Genomic DNA, 19,436 nt, shown 5'->3' with positions numbered 1-19,436 from the left:
GTAAAAGTGGCGTTGTGGAGCAGCGATCGCTCTCACAGCACCATGTTGCCACGGGTCACCAACCGGAAGTCTGACCTGATGTTTTTGATTGTAAGAAAGCTCTCTGTGCACGGGCTTTTGTATATCTGGATTCCAGAAATGATGTCAGTGACAGAACCCAGGGCTCATAGAAATGATAACCATTTTAAATTGCTTGGTCTTCATCATTGATGGATCATTTTAGAATTCAGGCAACTATGAAGGATGTTTCTAAAATCCAACTAATCTTTGTATTGCAGACTTTTTGACATATACAATAACAAAGATTCCTAGGTACTGCCTGCCCTATATTGGAACCCACAATGTTCTATAATCATTGAGTGGTTACGGGTAATGAAATGTAATGGCAGTAACTAGGGCAGAGGTTTGAAAGGAAGTTTTTAATCCTTGCAAGCTGTCCAGAACAGTTGAGTGGTGAACCTGTAAATTCAAATGAATAAATAAATGTTCCTCTAATAGTTTCAGGTTTCTGTTGTTGCTATTAGGGCCAACTGTTGAGTGCCATCTTCCCTTTACATGCTATAATATTATTTCAGGGTCACTTCACAATTAATGAAATTAGAGGTGGCTTCATAATGCATTAAAATTGTTGCTGGCTTCTCATACACAAAGGGAAGAGAAAAAAATATTGTATGGATATTTTTCTGCATGCACCTATAACATATGTATGAAGAAGACTTTAACCAAGGGATTAATACCTCAGTAGTACTTTGTCCATACTGCTAACTCCCCTTAAAATTAGCATGAATCAGGCTTGAAAAAAGACAAAGAAACACTATGGAATAATCAGAAATGACTGCTGAGTTGAAAATGATGTCAACTGGATTCTCTGTAATAAGTGACCAAATAAGTGATAACAATTCCACAGAAAATGGCTTGTGTTAAAAAGTGTAAACATTAATCCTTTGTAAACAACACTCAGAAATTTAGCTGGCAAACAAAATTACTATTTTGAGGTTCACAAATTACAGTGAAAGTTAAACTCTTGAAAACATAATGGATCAGCCAGCTCTTCCAAGGGTCAATTCAGTAAAAATAACTACTAAAAAAAGGACTTTTTTTTTTAGTAGTTATGGAGGAGACAAAGGTTCAGCAGCAGGTGATAGTTGTTCAAACTTGCATCTGTTTCTGGTTCTTAGCTGCACCTGATAGCATTGATTTTAACATCCCACTTTAACTTCCAAGAAATTAGTTTGGTTACGTGTCATTGCTCAAAGAATGTGGAGTGAGGTCTGGACATGCTGTCTCATAAAAGGCAGCATAGATTTTTTTTTTAGAATTACTGAGCCTTAGCAGATACAACTGCTGTCTCTAAATTGTATAGTTATGGAAACCTTTCTCAAAATAAAGGAACAACAAAGCAATTCTATACTTCTGCTTAGATGTAAGTCTGTACATTCCTCTATTTATAAGGGAGCTGGAACCAAATGCCACAGCATGACATTCTTTCTGCCTAAATGTACACATTGGTTCTAACACTATTTCACAAGATAGCTAACACCAAATAAGCTATTAAACACCAAAGTAAGTAGTTTAAACAATATACAAAACAAAACACAGTTCAAATAAGAATCAAAATGCTAAAAATAAATGTCAATAAAATAAAACATTTTTTTCCTAAACAAAGTAGTGCAGACAACATTCACAGGTGCATAGTTGACACCTTGTATCCGGCTCCCTCCTTTGCCATCTTATGTTAATGATTTTATCTGCTGTGTTATTTTATAATTGATGATTTTGACATTTTAAAAATGTTTTTATGCTGTAAGCTACCCAGAGTTTTTGGATATGAGATGGGCAGCCAATAAATTTTACAATAAATAAATAAATACACAGAAAATGCCTTTTGAAGAAATTCCAGGGCCTAGGAGCAGCCCCCAGTAAGGCTTTCTTGAGCACAGTGAAATCTCATTCCAACAGAAAAATTCAGGGGAATTCACAAACTTCCATTGAATACAAAACCAGGGAAATTTCTATCATGAGGTCATGATAGAGGTCGGGGAGGGGGGTGGGAAATTGCCCATTGTATATGAAATCCAGGTTTTACTGTAGTACTTTCATTATAGCCAGTTAGTGTGCTCTTTTTTTTTTTAAATTTGATTTATATGCCGCCCTTCTCCAGAGACTCAGGGCGGCTTATAATGCATTAAGCAATAGCCTTCATACTTTTGTATATTTATACAAAGTCAGCTTATTGCCCCCACAATCTGGGTCCTCTTTGTCCGTGATGCACTCCTTGTCAATAAATCTAAAGGGGAAAATTCTCATGCATTTTTTCCCTATTATTCAAGGTGATGGAAGAGAATTTATGTCCATTTTTTTCCCAGAGGAGAAGAAAAATGCTCATGGATAGGATGTTCTTGCACTCTGCTGGGACTTTGCCAAGAGTACTGTACATATCAATCATCTCTCTGCAGCCTGTAGAATCTCTAGGTTAAATTCCGAGGAACAGTATACAGAGGGTTTAAATATACCGGCCTTCTGCTGGTTTTTTTTCATATTGGGAAAGATGAGCTGTTGGGGAGTTGGTGTGAATAGTTGAAGGCAGAAAGATGTGCAAGAAAGCACAACATCAAAATTAGCATCTCTTGACACTTCAAAGAGAGAGAGAGATTTGAAGTGATTTTCAAACAAAGTAAGGCAGAAAAACTGAAATGTTTTTCACAAAAGACATTTTGTTAGGCAAGTTTCCAGGGGTGGAGGAAGTAATGTACTATATAACTTAAGTTTCCATATTCCATATTCCATTAAGGGACAAAGTGATCTTGTTATTATGAGTATCTTAGATTTAGTAGCTTAAAAAAATGAAATAATAGCCGTGAAAGGGAACCCTAATAACCAGCAGGTGGTTCTATTGCAATTATTCCCTTTGTGACCTATATTGTAATGAAATATTTGAAGGGAGGTTGCACTAGGAAAAAGAAGCCACATTTGAGGGATTTTCTCCCATTATATTTAAGCTTTTTCAGAGATATGGTTTTCATCAGAGGAGATACAAAAAAGTTAAATTTCATTCCATGCCCACTAATTACAGATTATGTACATGCGCATATGCACTTAAGTGCTGGTTGCATTTTTGTGTGTGTGTGGAAAATATACACATAACATTAAAAAAAAAAGAATTTAACAACATTACTAGCTTGGGCATTTGGTACTTGACATGTTTTACAAGCATTCATGTGATATGCTTCAGAGGGCAGCACATGTCATCCTATAAAAATAAACAGGCTGGCAGCATGGAGCTCAATTCATAGCTGTAAGTCAACACTCTTCTCATTGCAGACAATGAAAATTTACAGCTGTTCAGAAAAAAATAATTCCTGCAGGATATAGCAGAGCTCTTGTATCTAAAGGCTTCTGCTTGGTCCTTTCCTTTTGCTAATGATCACATCCAGAACTAAAGAGACCTGCTTCATTTTTTTCTACTCCTCTAACCATCTCAGGATGGTTTGTTTAGGTCAGTGGCTGGACTTCAAGGTTGTATAATGGGCATTCTATCATGTTACCTTAACAAGAGAGAAGAAAAACTTCTGAGAAGCTGGTTCCATCATATTTTTCTCTCCTGAACCCTGATCAGCATTGGTTTCTGTGGCAGGGACAGAAAATTTCCAGACAACTGTATTAATCTGCCATCTATTGGCTGTTTTGGATGATACAAAGCCATCTGAGATGTAATCTGATGCACATTCATCCATTCCTTCCATGCTTTAAAAAAAAAAAGATTTCCCCCTCTCCTTTTTCCATAGGAGAAAGTTCTCACCATGCTCCCATTAATAGCTTGGCTTCAATTTTAGCATTTCATCTTTATCTGAAATCATATCATTACACTTTCTTAACAATAAAAAATATTTTTCCTACTTCACTGAGTTACCATGTTCTATTGTTTTTGTGCTACATTAACAAATATTATTTTTGGAACCTTCAGCCTGTCAAAATACATAGTCATAGGCAATACATAGTGAATAATTATGTTGTGGATCCCTTCTGTCAGGGAACTACACTTGGTAGGTTCCAGAAGGCAGGCCTTATTTGCTGTGACATCTGCCTTATGAAACATTCTCCTTTCCACCCCCCCAGAAGTGAAGTTAGCTCCATCCCTGTTAATGTTTCAGAATTTCCTCCAGACCTGGTTATGTCATCAGGCGTGAGGATCCCAGGAGACGGACAAGATCTTGAGGTAGCCCCATTACTGTGGTTAACATTAATCCTCTTTTATGCCTTATAGCAGGGGTCCCAAATACCCAGGCAGTGGACCGGCACTGATCTGTGGCGCACCAGAAACTGGGCTGCACAAACTAGAGAAGCCCCATCCTCACACACATGGGATGCAGGTCATGTGTGAAATTACACCCACTCCGGTCCATAGAAAAACCTCTCTCTATAGAATCGGTCCCTGGTGCCCAAAAGGTTGGGGGCCTCTGCTTTATGGGGGGGTTTTTTGCACTTTTAAATAGTTGTTTTTATATATTGTTTTAATCGCTGTAGGCTACCTAGAGTTACTTTTTGTGAGATGGATGCCCATATAAATTTGGCAAATTAGCAAATCAGATGTCCACAATGTTACTTTGAGAAGCAAATCTTTACTTTCAGTTTTCAGCGTTCCATATTTAATGATAATACCATGCTTAAAAGCGTTGAGGTCTATGCAATTCAGACAATAGTGCTACAGCTCTGAACGTTTCATAAAAGCTTAGAGTTATGAGAAAAATAATGAACACTATTAATAGGATTACGGCCATTTAAAATGTAATCTCTCAAAACGTATCACCCGGTTTTACTTGAAAGATAGCTCAAGAGTGCTTATCTGACTTTGGACGTCACTGCAGCTAACAACTACACTCTCTTGTAGCTTTTCCCTCCTTGCCTTTTCTGTTGTGCATCAATCTAAGAGGCCCTTTCTGAGAAACAATGTGAAATCATCTTTATCTCTTCTTTGCAGAATTAAGAGTAATAGTGGCTGTTGGCTCAAAAGAGCAATGCCATTTAATTCTGTAAAACAGAATTCTGTAGATGCAATGAAAATTATACCATCTAAAAACAAGAAGGACTGTTAATGATTGACCCTGGTTCAGCATTCATAGTTTATTTTAGACAACGAGCATACAACTAGGGTATATAAAATAACGTCGTATAACCATAAAAACATAAAGGAACTAAAAAAAATAGCAATTTCTTTCTCACTTCTAAAATCGATTACTTATACAAATCTCTATAGGCTTTTTCAGATGTTCAATTTCTTCCATTCCAGAACTCAGTTTAAAAATTATGCTTTCCCCCTGCTATGTAGGCAATTGGTGTGTGTGATATTTTTGTAGCAAGAACTGTCAACTTACTAGCTACTGTATTAACTCTCTTGGTAGAGAATATTTTTGCAAGCCTCTCCAAATGTGTTAGGCCATGGGATCCAGAATTCCCAACAAGTTTTGATATTGCCTGAGAATTCTCACAGGAACTTCAAGGGAGGCTAATACATTGGAACAGAACTCAAGAAACAAGTGGCATTATTGTCTGGCTGCCAACAGCCATTATTTGGATGCCATCCATCCCTCATGATAGTTAGGAAGTAGCCTAGATGAAACCTTCCTATGTGTACACATAGAGCATAAGTGTTTTGGATCAGTTTTTCAAGAAAAGATTGGACAACCGTAAGTTGGTAAAATGGCTACGGTTTAGGGCAGGGGTTGGAATAAAAAACCTCCAAGGTTCCTTCCAGCCCTATGATCCTATGATTCTATGTCTGTTCTTGCAAAACAACTTTATAAACCTGCCTAGCCCTAAAGATAAAAACACATGGGACTGTGCCAGAGATTAGGATCCGTTTCTCTTTTAGGAATCATAAAAAAAGGTGAAATAGTGAAATAAGTAATTCAGAGTTATATAAATGGTACAATTTCTTGAGTTTAGCATAAAGTAGCAATTCAGCATTTTCCCCAGCCTCTGCTCATGCATTTTCGTATCTATTCTATACAACAGTGTGATTTCAGTTTTTGGCTTGGAGCACTTCCCCAATTAGAAAAACAGAGTTAGCTTTAATATGTAATTAGTACCTGTTTAATGGCAAAAGACTATTAAGACCTTTCTATAGAAGGAGGGAAGGAAGGGAAGGGAAGGGAAGGGAAGGGAAGGGAAGGAAGGAAGGAAGGAAGGAAGGAAGGAAGGAAGGAAGGAAGGAAGGAAGGAAGGAAGGAAGGAAGGAAGGAAGGAAGGAAGGAAGGATATTGACATAAATAGACTGGGAATAGGTATATTTCCAGGTAATAGACATAAATAGACTGTGCATGCTGGTCAAATAATATATTTCTTACCAGCTGTAATAATCATGTCATTTTGTCCTTTGTTCAGTTTTGGCAGTCTGAAGCAGAAAGATAGTTCCTGTGTGCTTATTGTGCTCATTAGATTGTTCATAATAGGTTTATATGAGAAACATATCTAAAGTTTTTTCTTCTTGTTGTTTTGTTTTCAATTATGCCAATATATGTAATTTTAATTCTGTAAAATATATTTAAATTGTGTCATTAATTGAATATATCATCACTGTCGTCATCAACCACAATACTATTACTATTAGCACTATGTGATTTCCTTATACATTCTCAGACAGTTTCACTCCTGCCATTTTTTAAATAATAGATCATCTTATTTGACAATAGATATCTATAATAAGCACAATTCTTTCCTTGTTTCTCCATCACATCACTGTGGTGTTGCTGATGGAAAATGAGAGAATACAACTCATCTGCAAATGAAACCAAGGAGGTAGGTCAACCCCATTAGCTTTAGTGACGTACCTAGCATAAGGAAATTGCGGACACTCTGCTGAAGAACATAAATGACTAACCCTCTTCAGATGAGCTTTAGCTTCTCAAGCAGTGAGTTAAAGTAAACCTTGGTTGGATAGACAGGGTGTTTAAAAACACTACAGCATTTCTTACAGCCTGTTCAGTGGTTCTTTTCTTGTATGCCTTTTGTTCAAATCTGAATGTGTCAGACTCTGTCGTGAACAGCCATTCTTTTCTTAGAGTTTGCCAAGCAAAAGCTTTCTTGGATTATATTAGTGTACAGCTTTTAAGAGGCTTTTGTATTCACAAATGAAGTGACATGTACAAACAAATGCACACACACAAAGAAGTTGATTGGCATCTCCAAAGTTTCTAATTGTTCCCTTTTGCCCCGTGAAGACTTTTGGATTAGAAATGGATCCTTGTTCAAGTCCACCAAATCATTCAGGTTCTGGCAAGTTAAAATAAGATCAAATGCAATAAAATATGAATGGTAAATTAAAAAAAATCCACCAAACATTCATGGTAAAATAAATAAAACAAATAAATTTATCCCCCATACCCAGTGACACCAAAATACCAAAACAACTCACAGAATCAAAACCAATGATAACAGCGACGACTGTACAAAATAAAAGCATCATGAGATGATGAACAAAAATATCCCCAAAATCAGCAGTCCACAAAGGGGGAAATCTAAGGTCAATAAGAGGGCATCTTCAACTGATAGGATCCATAATAGGGGGGGGAAAAAAACCAAAACAAAAAACAACACTTCCTAGCTTTGTCCCTCCTCACCTCATAGAAATAGGGCACTACCAGCAACTTTTCCTAGGGAGTGTTGGACAGGTCAGCACTGGCTGGAGTAGGTGGCCTTGCATATATCTTGGTACCAAGCCATATAAGGCTTTCTATGTGAAAACTAATGCTTTGAATTGCACCCAGAAACCTTTTGGTAACCATGTGATTGGAGTAATGTGATCATTGCAAACAGCACCAGTCAACATGGTTTCGCTGAATTTTGTACCAACTGTTTTTTCTCAATGTTGTTTGAAAGGGACACAACTGATGCACCAGCTGAATCTGGGCAAAACCCTTCTGATTGTGAACTCCATTTTTTTTTTCATCCAGCAGGAACTATGATGATTTCCAATTTATGGACCTGTTCCCAAGGGATAGTGCCAGTATTCTGAGAGACTGTTGAAGCTGATGCATAATTGAAACGAACAACAAGTTACTCCAGCTGCTTGGGTTAAATTTTGGTCAGTTTCATGCCAGCTAACAGCTTTCAAGCACTGGGACAGGACTTCAATATAATTTCCCTCTGGGCTTAGGATGGCAATATAACTTTGAGCATTGTTAACCTATCAATTGTACTCACTCTGATCTGCCACATGACCTCACCCAGTGGATATGGAGAGAGCGAGAGCAGGGAGGGGGTGGGAGGAGAGAGAACCAGCCTTTAGGGCAACCCAGAAAGGGGGTAGCCACTGGGCTGAACTTTCCTCCCCATTGCCATTGACTGAAACTCCCCACTAAAACAGAAACAGAACCATTATAAAATAGTCCTGACCATCTCTAATTGGTGCAATCTGGAAAGATACCATGGTTGATGGTATCAGAAGCTACTTAGAAGTCTTGTAGAAACCAAGAAATATTCACTGTCCTTTCAAAGTCATCCAGTAGAGCAATCAGTAATATCCCTATCTTTTATCTAAATTTGAATCCTGACTGAAAAGAGACTATGTAGCCCATTTTTTCAAAGGTGCACAGCAGCTGAATCTCTACCACATGTTCAACAAGCTTCCCCCAAAAAGAAAGATTTGAGATTGAGCAATGTTTATCAAGCATGCAAAATCAAAAGAAGGCCTCTGAAGGAAGAGGTGCACCACAGTCTCTTTCAAGATGTTGGTATCACTTCCTCATGCAGAAAAATTGTGACCACTTTCAGGATCCAGGAGGTCATATTCACTCTGGCCCTATGAAAGCAGCATCAGTCATACCAGAAAGCAACCCATTTCCCCAGAGACTTCAGGACAAAAGGAATATCAGATCACAGAGCTATATATATATTTTTTTACAGTAGTTTTTTTGCTACGCTGGGCTATAATTTCTTTTTGCGTGAAGACTGATGTGAAGAATGAGTTAAGCAGCTCTGCTTTCTCCCTACTGCTTGTTACTTCCTTGCCATCTTCTCTCTTTAGTGGACCTACTGTTTCCTTGACTTTTTTTTAATGTGTTGAAAGAAACTTTTTTTATTATCTTTGACTTTTGTTGCAAGTCTTTGTTCATTCTGAGCCTTTCCTTTCCTGACTTCCTCTTTGCATGTTCTGGCTATCTGCTGATAATCAGCCTTAGTTAAGTATCCCTCTTTCCATTTTTTGTACTTGTGTTTGTGCAGTCATGCTGGTTTCGTCTTGGATTTCTTGTTTTTCTTTTTCAGTGGTATTGTGCTGGATTGGACTTTTATGATCACATTTTTCAGAGTTTCACACGCTTCTTGAGTTGTTTTCCCCTTTAGGATTTTCATCCATGGAATCTTTCCTAGGGTCTACCTGAATTTGTTAAAATCATCTCTTTTAAAATACTGGTCGGTTTATTTTCTATAGCTTGTGTTTGCATTATATTGAATTCCAGTATGACTTGATCCCTTTCACCTAAGGTTCTGGCAATTTCAATTCCCTCTATCAGTTCTTCTCTATTAGTAAAAATTAGGTCCAGTATAGCTTTACTTCTAGTTCCCTCCTCTACCTTTTGGATGATTAGGTTAGTTAGGAATCTGTTTGATCTCCCACTCGCTGCAGAGTTAGTCTCTCAATTGATATCTGAATAGTTAAAGTCTCCCATTACTACTATGGTATGCTTCCTACATACATTTGTTAACTGGTTGGCAAAGAGTTCATCTATTTCTTTCGATTGGTTGGGTGGCCTGTAATATACACCTATGGCAATGTCACTTTCCCCCCTTTTATATTGACCCATATACACCCTGGAGAGGTTTTATCTTTGATCATGTACATTCTGTAGATATGCAGTGATCTCTTACATATAGTGCAACTCCACCTCCTCTTTTTGTTGATTTGTTTCTTTTCAACAATTTGTATCCATTCATCAGTACATTCCAGTCATGGGTTTTGTCCCACCAGGTTTCTGTAATGGCAGCTATGCAGTGGTGGGATTCAGCCAGTTCGCACCACTTTGGGAGAACCAGTTGTTAACTTTTTGAGCAGTTTGATGAACTGATTGTTGGAAGAAATCTTTAGGGCAGAGAACCGGTTGTTAAATTATTTGAATCCCACCACTGCAGCTATGTCATATCTGCCCTCATGTACTATTGCTTCTAGTTCACCCTGTTTATTTCCCAAGCTTTGAGCATTTGTATATAAGCATTTAAGACTTTTATGCCTGTCGCTGGGTATGTTTCCTGCATCTCCTAGTTGTTGTTCGTGTTTTTCTTTTTTCTCACCGCTCCTACCTCATTGCTTGATTTGTTTTTTTGGGATTTATGATTGGTTTTGTGTTCTAGAGATTCTAAAGATTGATCACCTTCCCCCTTCAATTTTAGTTTAAAACCCTTCTGATGAGTTGGGACAGTCTTTTTCCAAGTACATTTCCCCCTGTTTTCGTGAGGTGCAGCCCATCCCTTCCCAAGAGTCCTTCGTGAAGGTAATGCAGTCCATGGCCCAGGTGAAGATGAAGCCCTAGTCACCATATCAGTTTATACCCATGATAAGTCATATTTTTGATGAACATTGAGCAAAATTGGCCAATTTTGAGAACTTCCTGTCCATCCTCCCCAAGAAAGGATGTTGCTACCCTACACCAGGCTGCCAATGCAATGCCTTCCTGAATCACTATGGTATAGGCTCAAACTTGATCTCATATCTATGCTGATTCAGGTTTATTTTGGTCTTTGTTCACCAATGCTTTAGGCACTAGTTTTGACATTTTATCTTTCAAAGTAAGTTTGAGAACCAACATGCAATGACAGGGACACACACACAAAAGGCTTATCTGTGGTAATTTAGTAACCTTAGTTGTCTCATGTTGAGAGAGGCTGTTAGATCAATTCTCCCCAGGGCCTTCAAAACTCCTTAAGATCCATCAGAGCAGTGGTGGGATTCTACCAGTTCAGACCGGTTCGGGCGAACTGTTAGGTCCGACTTTCAGCCCTGAGTGAACCAGTTTGCTCCGATTTTGAAGTGGGCCCAGTTATACTCACCTATATTTCCATTTCCAAAGCCCAGCTGATTGCCGTGGCAGAGTGGATTGTCGGGCCTCAGCTGTTTTCCTTGCCAGCAGCAATGCGGAAGGTGAGTTTTCTGCAAACTGTGCATGAAGCGCACGCTTAGCGAACCAGTTGTTAAACCGGTAGGATCCCACCCTTGCATCAGACCCCTAGGCTCTGCTATACAAAGGTCTTGGGGAAAAGTTAATTTTAATTGAACTATAAATGATCTAAATATGGCAATGACCAGAATAATGTTTTCTATATTCAGTTCTCTAGGCAATCACTCTTCTGTGAACATCAGATCTAGTGTACATTTTGAATAGTTACCACATCTATTTATTCACTCATTCTTTCATAAAAATCCACACAGACTAACCATCATTTGCACATTCTTGCAAATGATTCAGTGCAGGAATTTTGCAGCCAATCGCTGCTCCTCTGAGAAGAACAAAACCAATTTCTTCAAATAACTGGTTTTTTAAAAAAGTAACAGTTTTACACTTCTAGACTTTCATACTGGAAAAATGCTAAGATCCTTATGCTATGCTATGCATTTGGATCCATTTAGCCAGTCCTATTTTTGTTACTCCCATTTAGTAACAGAAACTGGGAATCAGAATGAGACTGGACACAGACCTGTTTGGACAGACTACAAGCAAAGAGGGATCCTCATTTAAAGGAAAACAAAAAGAAAAATACAGGATTTAGTGTGATGATAAATGGCTTCATTTATTTGGCAAAGATCTCAGTGTAATCTGCAAGTGGATCTGTGGCCCCATCTAGAAGTTTCTGTATCATTCTCTTATTGAAGATTAAGAAAGTGAATGAGAGAGACCAGAGGCTGGCAGGCTAACATGCAAATATGGGGATTCCAAGGGCAGATATCTGTCTGTCTGTCTGTCTGTCTTTTGGTTCCTTGTTCCTCTCACTGCACAGAGATTGTATTTGTTTATTAGTTCGGTTTATATGACCTCCCAATTCACTCTGTGTTGTCACTTGCTACTCTGAATATTTGGGGAACCATTAAACACACAGGATATTGGATACCTGCCTTATGACGAGGCCTAGCTCTACAGAGAAAAATTTCATACATCAATCTTTTTGTTCCTGTTCTTTTTTGTTTACAGCTTATTTTGAATGATCAGTCCAAGATTGGTTGGATTGTTTTGTCTGAAGAGCGGTTTTATTTTGCTTTGTTCAAAATGAAGAGAAGAAAGGAAGAACGGCAAGGAAACGGTGCTGATAGGAAGGGCGGGGAGATTGAAGCTCAAACATTGCGAAGTCAGAAGTTCATTAAAAACGGAAGGTTATAGCTCTTATTGTCCCTACGTCAGTCCTCCCCTTAACAAGCTCTCCCCATGACGCCAGGAGCAGCCTGCTAAATGTCAGTTACTTACTGGCTGAATAGAAAAAGAAGAAAAGTGGCTATTTGCTTGTCTGTTATGAAAGCATCGATCCAGCCTGAAAAGAGTGCAGGCTAAGAAGCCAGTGGATGTCCAGGTAAGCTCTTCTTAAATGAAAGTCACAAAAAGACTAAAAAGACATTTTGGTTGTCAGATGTAAATGCCTTATTCTCCAATGTGTAAATAATGTATATATGGAACATCAGAGGTTAACTTATTCTTTGGACTTTAATGTATTCATAACTTACCACTCCCATTCCTAGCTCCACCCCTTGTATATATAAGGAGCCACCCTCACCATTCTCGTTGCTTCTACCTTGAATATTCAGTGAATATAGAATGCCTATCATAATTAAAAAGAAATATATTTAAAGCTCTAACTCCTATTATCTTTATTGAGTCTGATCCTGAAAATATTGCAACAATCTGGTAGCAGAGGATGGTTCATTGACTCAATAAGTAATTAAAAATGTCCAAGAAAGATAGGCCCAACACCAGGGCCTACAGCAAAGAAATAGAAACTGATCAAGAGATGATCAACGAATCCACCAATGCGATTTCGAGAGAATCCGAAGAATACACCACTGAAGAAGAAGAACTAATGAGTGAAAATAATGACCAGAAAGAAATCGAAATAGAAAATAACGAACTCAGGTCAGAGATATTAAAGATACTAAAAAGCCAAAAGAATGATGAAAGTCTCATCGCGGACCTCCAGGAGATGCTGAAGAACAGCGGAGCAGCGAGAGAGAAAAACGTCATTAAAGAAAAACCCAAAGATCAAAAAACCGTAAGTGAGATGACTACTGAGAAAATAGTTGTTAAAAAGAAAAGATGTGATCCCGCGCGAAATTTTGAATGGCAGCCATCTTGGTTTCAACGAACTTCAAAAGAGAATGGAGCAGAGCCAATCAAAACGCTCAGTTCAAAATTTCTGGCGCGAAAAACACTATCAGACGAAGAAAGTGAGAAAGAAGTCTCAAACTCTTCAGATGATTCAAAATCAGAAAGTGAAGACGATTTAACAAAATCTCAAGTAAAATCAGCAATGAAAACGCTTTTTGCTGCTTTTGGGCCAAGACTGAAAATTACCAAGACATCTACGAAGAAGCAAGAAATCAAACCGGCGACTCAAGACCTGCACGCTCCCATCCTGACTTCGAAAGCGACGACGCCCGAGCCCAGAGAGCCATGCCGATTTCGCCCTACACCACAGACAAGATCGAATACCAACGCACACAAAAAGAAGAAAAGAACCGTCGCCACCACCAGAACCCCAAAAACCGAGCCAGAGACCGACTCATCTGAGGAGGAGCGGATCGAGAGAGCTGAAAGGGAGAGAACCTTCCACGACGCCACCAAAGAAGAAATGAGCAACGCGCATGTGCGAAACTACGTAGACGACCCAGAAGGACTAGAACTGGCCAGAGAACCGCGCAGACTCATTGCAAGCATCCCAATGCCGTTCTGTAATTTCCTGCACTTGAGAGATCACGGACTGCCCCAGGTTGTAAGTAATGGACAGAATAATGTAGGTAACTTACCCAGTGACTTCCCAAAACTTAGAATTGATGGCATTAATTTACAAGAGTGGTATCAACAGCTTCAGGTTATTTTCATGAAAGAAAATTTACTATTCTTTATAACTAGCCCTCCAAGAAGACCTTGGACCTTAAAAATAGATTGTTTACATCATAGAGCATTTTTCATAATAATATCTAGCGTGTCTCCTGCAATGTATCATAGCATCAAACCAAACCTAACAGTATCGGAAATAATTCAATGCATGTTTAATCTATTTCACAGCGATAGCGTAGCTACAACCACAAGAATGTCTAAGGATTTCTTTTCCTCTAGAGTAAAACCAGGGGTTTCTATAAGTGAGCATTTGATAAATCTAAACAAAATAAGAGCTGAGCTACAATTGAGGGGGGAAGTGATTTCAGATCAAACAATGAAAAGTGTTATTATCAATTCACTTGATCCATCATGGGATAGCTTTATGTCACACTTAGATACCATTAATTTGGGATATTTATCCATAGAAAGCCTATCTAACAAATTGATAGCAGAAGACAATTCAAGAAAAAATCGATCCAGTAACCAAACAGACCACAAACCTTTTAGGAAAGTAGTCTTTCAAGACAAACATAATGAGGCCTTTAGATGCTACAATTGTGGATCCAGGGAACATAGTAGAAGAGACTGCCCCAAAGTCTCAAGAGAGAGACATAGGCCAGAATATAAGAGCAAATATAATTACAGACAATCTTCCACAGATAGACACAAATATAGAAGTCCACCAAATTACAAAGAAGGTAGAGGGGGTAGAGAAAATTCAAAAGAGAGGAAATCTGGGTCACTGAATGGGCTAAATAAACAAGACAGCACCAGAACACAGCAGGATGAGAATAACAATTGGCTTATTGATTCTGGTGCAACAAATCACACCACCAACAACAAAAGTATATTATCTTCATTTATAGAAGATAAGTTTGTGATAAAGGTAGCTAATCAAGAAAAGGTTCAAGTACTAGGCAAAGGAAATGTGACCTTGCCTGGTCTAGGGAAAATAGAGGGGGTATTATTAATCCCAGAAATACCTCACAACATACTAAGTGCCATAAAATTAAGCAGAGAATCTGATATCAATATAGTTTTCTCAAAGGGGAAAGCAACTATAGAAAAGAACAAAACAAATGTAGGTACTGTAATGATAAAAGGAGGTCTACCCTATCTGATAACTAAAGAAAGATGTTTACATAACATTGATTCAAATATGGAAGATTGTATTGAAGCGGATGATGAAAATGTCAGTAACAGTGACAATGATGAGTGTAGAATAACTCATGATCACAAAATTACATACAAGGAAAAGAAACCAAAAATAGGTAAACCAATTCATGATGAGTGTGCTCACATCTTACACAGGAAGTTAGGACATGCAAGCTTTCCTGTAGTACAAAAAATGACTGAACACGCAGAAGGTGTCAAAATAAAAAATTGTGAAAATTATTTGGAATGCTCAGTATGTAAATCCACCAAACTAAAAACCAGTCCCAGACCAAAAAAATCTAACAGATCAACTAACAATATTTTTGATTTGGTACATATGGACTTAGTTGGTCCATTAAGTCCCTCAATTACCTATAGAAAACGTTACTTCCTAACAATAGTGGATGACTACAGCCGATATGGTTTTGTTTACACATTAAAGCACAAGGATGAAACATTTCAGAAATTTAAGGAATTCTACAAACGTATAGAAACACAACATAATATCAGAATAAAGCAAATTATGACAGATAGGGGATGTGAGTTCATGTCTAAAGAATTCTCCCAATGGTTAAAGGATAGAGGAATGTTACATTTCACGTCCAATCCTTTTTCTGCATTTCAAAATGGAGTTGCAGAGAGGAAAAATTCCACACTACAAACCATGATTAGGTGCACATTAGAGGATGCTGGTTTAGGCAAACAATTTTGGTCAGAGGCATTACATTATTCGAATTACACTCAAAATAGAACCTGGTCCAGTATTGTGAATAAGACACCATATGAGGTGATGTACAATAGAAAACCCAAATTATCACACATGCACATATTTGGAGTCACTGCAGACGTACACATACCTAAACAATTGAGGAGAAAGGGAGAAAACGTATCCAGGAGATTAAGATTCATGGGATACGAAACTGGAACCAAAGGGTACAGATTTATTGATAGTAATAACAAATTTATAGTATCCAGAACAGCTGTGTTCCATGAACAGGCCAATTGGTCAAAATTGCACCTTAATGAAATATTTCCTAATAAATGTAAAGATACGATATCTTGCGAGGAAGGAACAACAGAAAATCAAAATATTAACAAAAGTAAGAACAAAACCAAAACTTGGACTAATAGTCAGCATAAAATAAAGACAGACACATTAACAAAAAAGGAAGCTAGATATTTGCATGATAACCATAGCAAGCCAGAAAGAACTATTAGAAACAATAGAAACCAAATACCAAATAAATACAAAGATTACATAATGCATATGAATGGAGAACAAATAACACCTAATACATATGAAGAAGTATTGAAACTTCCACATGAAGAAAGAGAAAAATGGGAACTAGCTATGGAAAAAGAGATGGAAAGTTTACAAGGATTAAATGTATTCACACCTGCGATCGCACCTAAGGATAAAACAATTATAGGTACCAGGTGGATTTATAAAATTAAGAACTTAGAAGGAGGCAATACCTTATACAAGGCTAGACTAGTTGCACAAGGCTATGCACAAAAATATCCAGAAGACTATACTGATACATATTCACCCACAGTGAGAACAGAGAGTGTCAAAACAGCCCTTGTAGTAGCTTCTGCACTCAATCTGGACGTATTCCAATATGACATACAGACCGCATACTTACATGCAAAATTAGATAAGGAAATATATGTAAGAGCACCACACAGTCAATACACTAATAAGAACGAAATTTGGTTATTAAATAAGAGTCTGTACGGATTAAAGCAATCCGGCAAAAGATGGTACGATTGCTTGGTAAAAGTACTTAAGACCATGGATTTCAACGCCACCACTGCTGATAACTGTTTCTTTGTAAAAAAGAGTAATGATCATATTGAATTTGTATTAATTTACGTGGACGATATTTTATACATTGGAAAGCATAAAGAGAGCAGGGAAATCTTTGTAAATAAGTTAAATGAACACTTCTCACTGAAATCCCTGGGTAAAGTGAATAAATACCTTGGTGTGCAAATTAACAAAACTAAAAGGGGATTCAAACTTACACAGAAAGATAAAATCATCGAACTCCTAAACAAATGTAACTTAAATAATGCCAAAACCTGTGACACCCCTATGCAAACTGATTTTCTTAGAAACACTGATGAATCTTCCCCTGAGTTTAAAGACAACACATTTTACAGATCAGTTATAGGTTCACTCCTCTATATATCTAATTGGACTAGGCCAGATATTGCATTACCTCTCAATCTATTGTCAAGATATGTTAGTAAACCAACCTTGTATCATTGGGAAGCTGTCAAAAGAATTCTAAGATATCTGAAGGGTACATTAGATTTTTGTTTAATGTTGGAACCCAATAATGACAGAGAACCAAAAATTACTTGTTATGCTGATGCAGATTGGGCTGGTGATACATCATGCAGGAAGAGTACTTCTGGTTATGTTTTTCTATTGAATGATTGTCCAGTTTACTGGTATACTGGTAAACAAGAACTAGTAGCCACTTCTACTACAGAAGCGGAATATGTTTGTTTGTCCAAGGCTGCAAATAACCTTGTATGGTTCAATGATCTGATCACTGATGTTTGGAAGAAACCCACTTTACCATTTATTATGCATGAAGACAATAAAGCGGCCATTGAAATATCCAGATCCGATGCAATTGGACAAAGGTCCAGGCATATTGATATAAAGTTTAAGCATGTGAGACAACTGTCTCAAGACGGATTCATTAAAGCAATACATTGCGATACTTCTGAACAATTAGCTGACATATTAACAAAACCCTTACCTTCTAAACAACACAAATATTTAACTTCTAAATTATATGTATTATATTGTCCTGAATCAGAATGTAATTGGTGTTGTGTAACGAACCGGCATTTAGAGGGGGATTTGTCAGATGTAAATGCCTTATTCTCCAATGTGTAAATAATGTATATATGGAACATCAGAGGTTAACTTATTCTTTGGACTTTAATGTATTCATAACTTACCACTCCCATTCCTAGCTCCACCCCTTGTATATATAAGGAGCCACCCTCACCATTCTCGTTGCTTCTACCTTGAATATTCAGTGAATATAGAATGCCTATCATAATTAAAAAGAAATATATTTAAAGCTCTAACTCCTATTATCTTTATTGAGTCTGATCCTGAAAATATTGCAACATTGGTGATTGATTTTGTTACTTTTTTCTTCTTTTTTTAATCACTACTGATTTCTTTTCCACTTTCTAAGACCACCGTCATTTTTCCCATTTCAATTGGAAATAAAGAAATTGAAGCACATACTTTTTAAAATTCTTTTTCTACCATTAAAAATATAAATGCTGGGCTAAAGGTATTCACACCTAACTGGATTTCCTAGAATTGATTACCCACACAAATTCCTGTTCACTTAATTATCGGTCTTGCTCTTTTCCCCTGTGCCAGCCAACAGACTTTCTTAAAAGATTTTTTTCTTTTCCAGGATTTAACTCCTTTCTCCTACAGGCCTCCCTGGAGCTCCCAAGGAGAGGACGGGGAATTCTTCTCCAGGCCTTTCCCAAACAGCTAGAAACTTACGCTCTTTGCAGCATCTCCTCCCTACCCGTCACCCTGTAAGCATCTGAGTACATTTGGGTTACATTTTAGAAATAAAACAGTATGCAACAAAGAGGCCACTGCTTTGGTTTCTATTCTGTCCTGCTGCCCCCGCCCAACACCCAAATAATAATGTATTGCAAAAACCTTTGATGGATGCCAAAAAATGTTTGAGTTATCATGGTACCCTTAGAGGTCACATTGGTGATCCAAGGAGTGGGGGGGGGGACCTCTTTTCACTAAAGAGGTCAAACCAGTGAGTCTTCTCTATTATTCCTATAAACACTCCTCCTGTAACCAGCATGTCCATAGTTTAAAATATAGAGAGCTTGCTTTCACTGGCTTTAGAAATTACAAAAGAGACTGTGAGAAAATTTTGTTAATCAAATATATATATACCATATTTTTTGGAGTATAAGACACATTTTTCCCTCCTAAAAGAGGCTGAAAATTTGAGTGCATATTATACTCTGAATGTAATTTTTTCGAAGCTTTTTTTCAGCCCTAATGAGGCGCTAACGAGTGAAGTGATCTCCGCTTCCCTGCTTTGCCTGCTCCCTCCGACTCTCAGCTGTGAAGCTTCTTTTCAGCCCTAAGGAGGTGCTAGCAGTGAAGCGCTTTGCCTGCTCCCTCCGACT

At 37.8% G+C, this 19,436-nt stretch overlaps 1 long non-coding RNA gene across 1 annotated transcript in view; it reads left to right on the top strand.

Annotated features, from left to right (window-relative positions):
• Nucleotides 1-18,939, top strand: part of LOC117669449 (uncharacterized) — a 70,586-nt gene extending 51,647 nt beyond the window's left edge. The window contains exons 2-3 of the long non-coding RNA XR_009623145.2: nucleotides 12,177-12,549; nucleotides 18,686-18,939. This is a non-coding gene — a long non-coding RNA (uncharacterized LOC117669449). The remainder of the gene's footprint in view (nucleotides 1-12,176; nucleotides 12,550-18,685) is intronic.
• The last annotated feature ends 497 nt before the right edge of the window (nucleotides 18,940-19,436 follow it).

The sequence above is a fragment of the Pantherophis guttatus genome, chromosome 5, assembly GCF_059756535.1.
Source record: "Pantherophis guttatus breed Tessera chromosome 5, ASM5975653v1, whole genome shotgun sequence".
Classification (NCBI taxonomy): domain Eukaryota; kingdom Metazoa; phylum Chordata; class Lepidosauria; order Squamata; family Colubridae; genus Pantherophis; species Pantherophis guttatus.
Note: the sequence above shows the minus strand (reverse complement) of the source record. Positions and strands in the feature narration are given on the sequence as shown.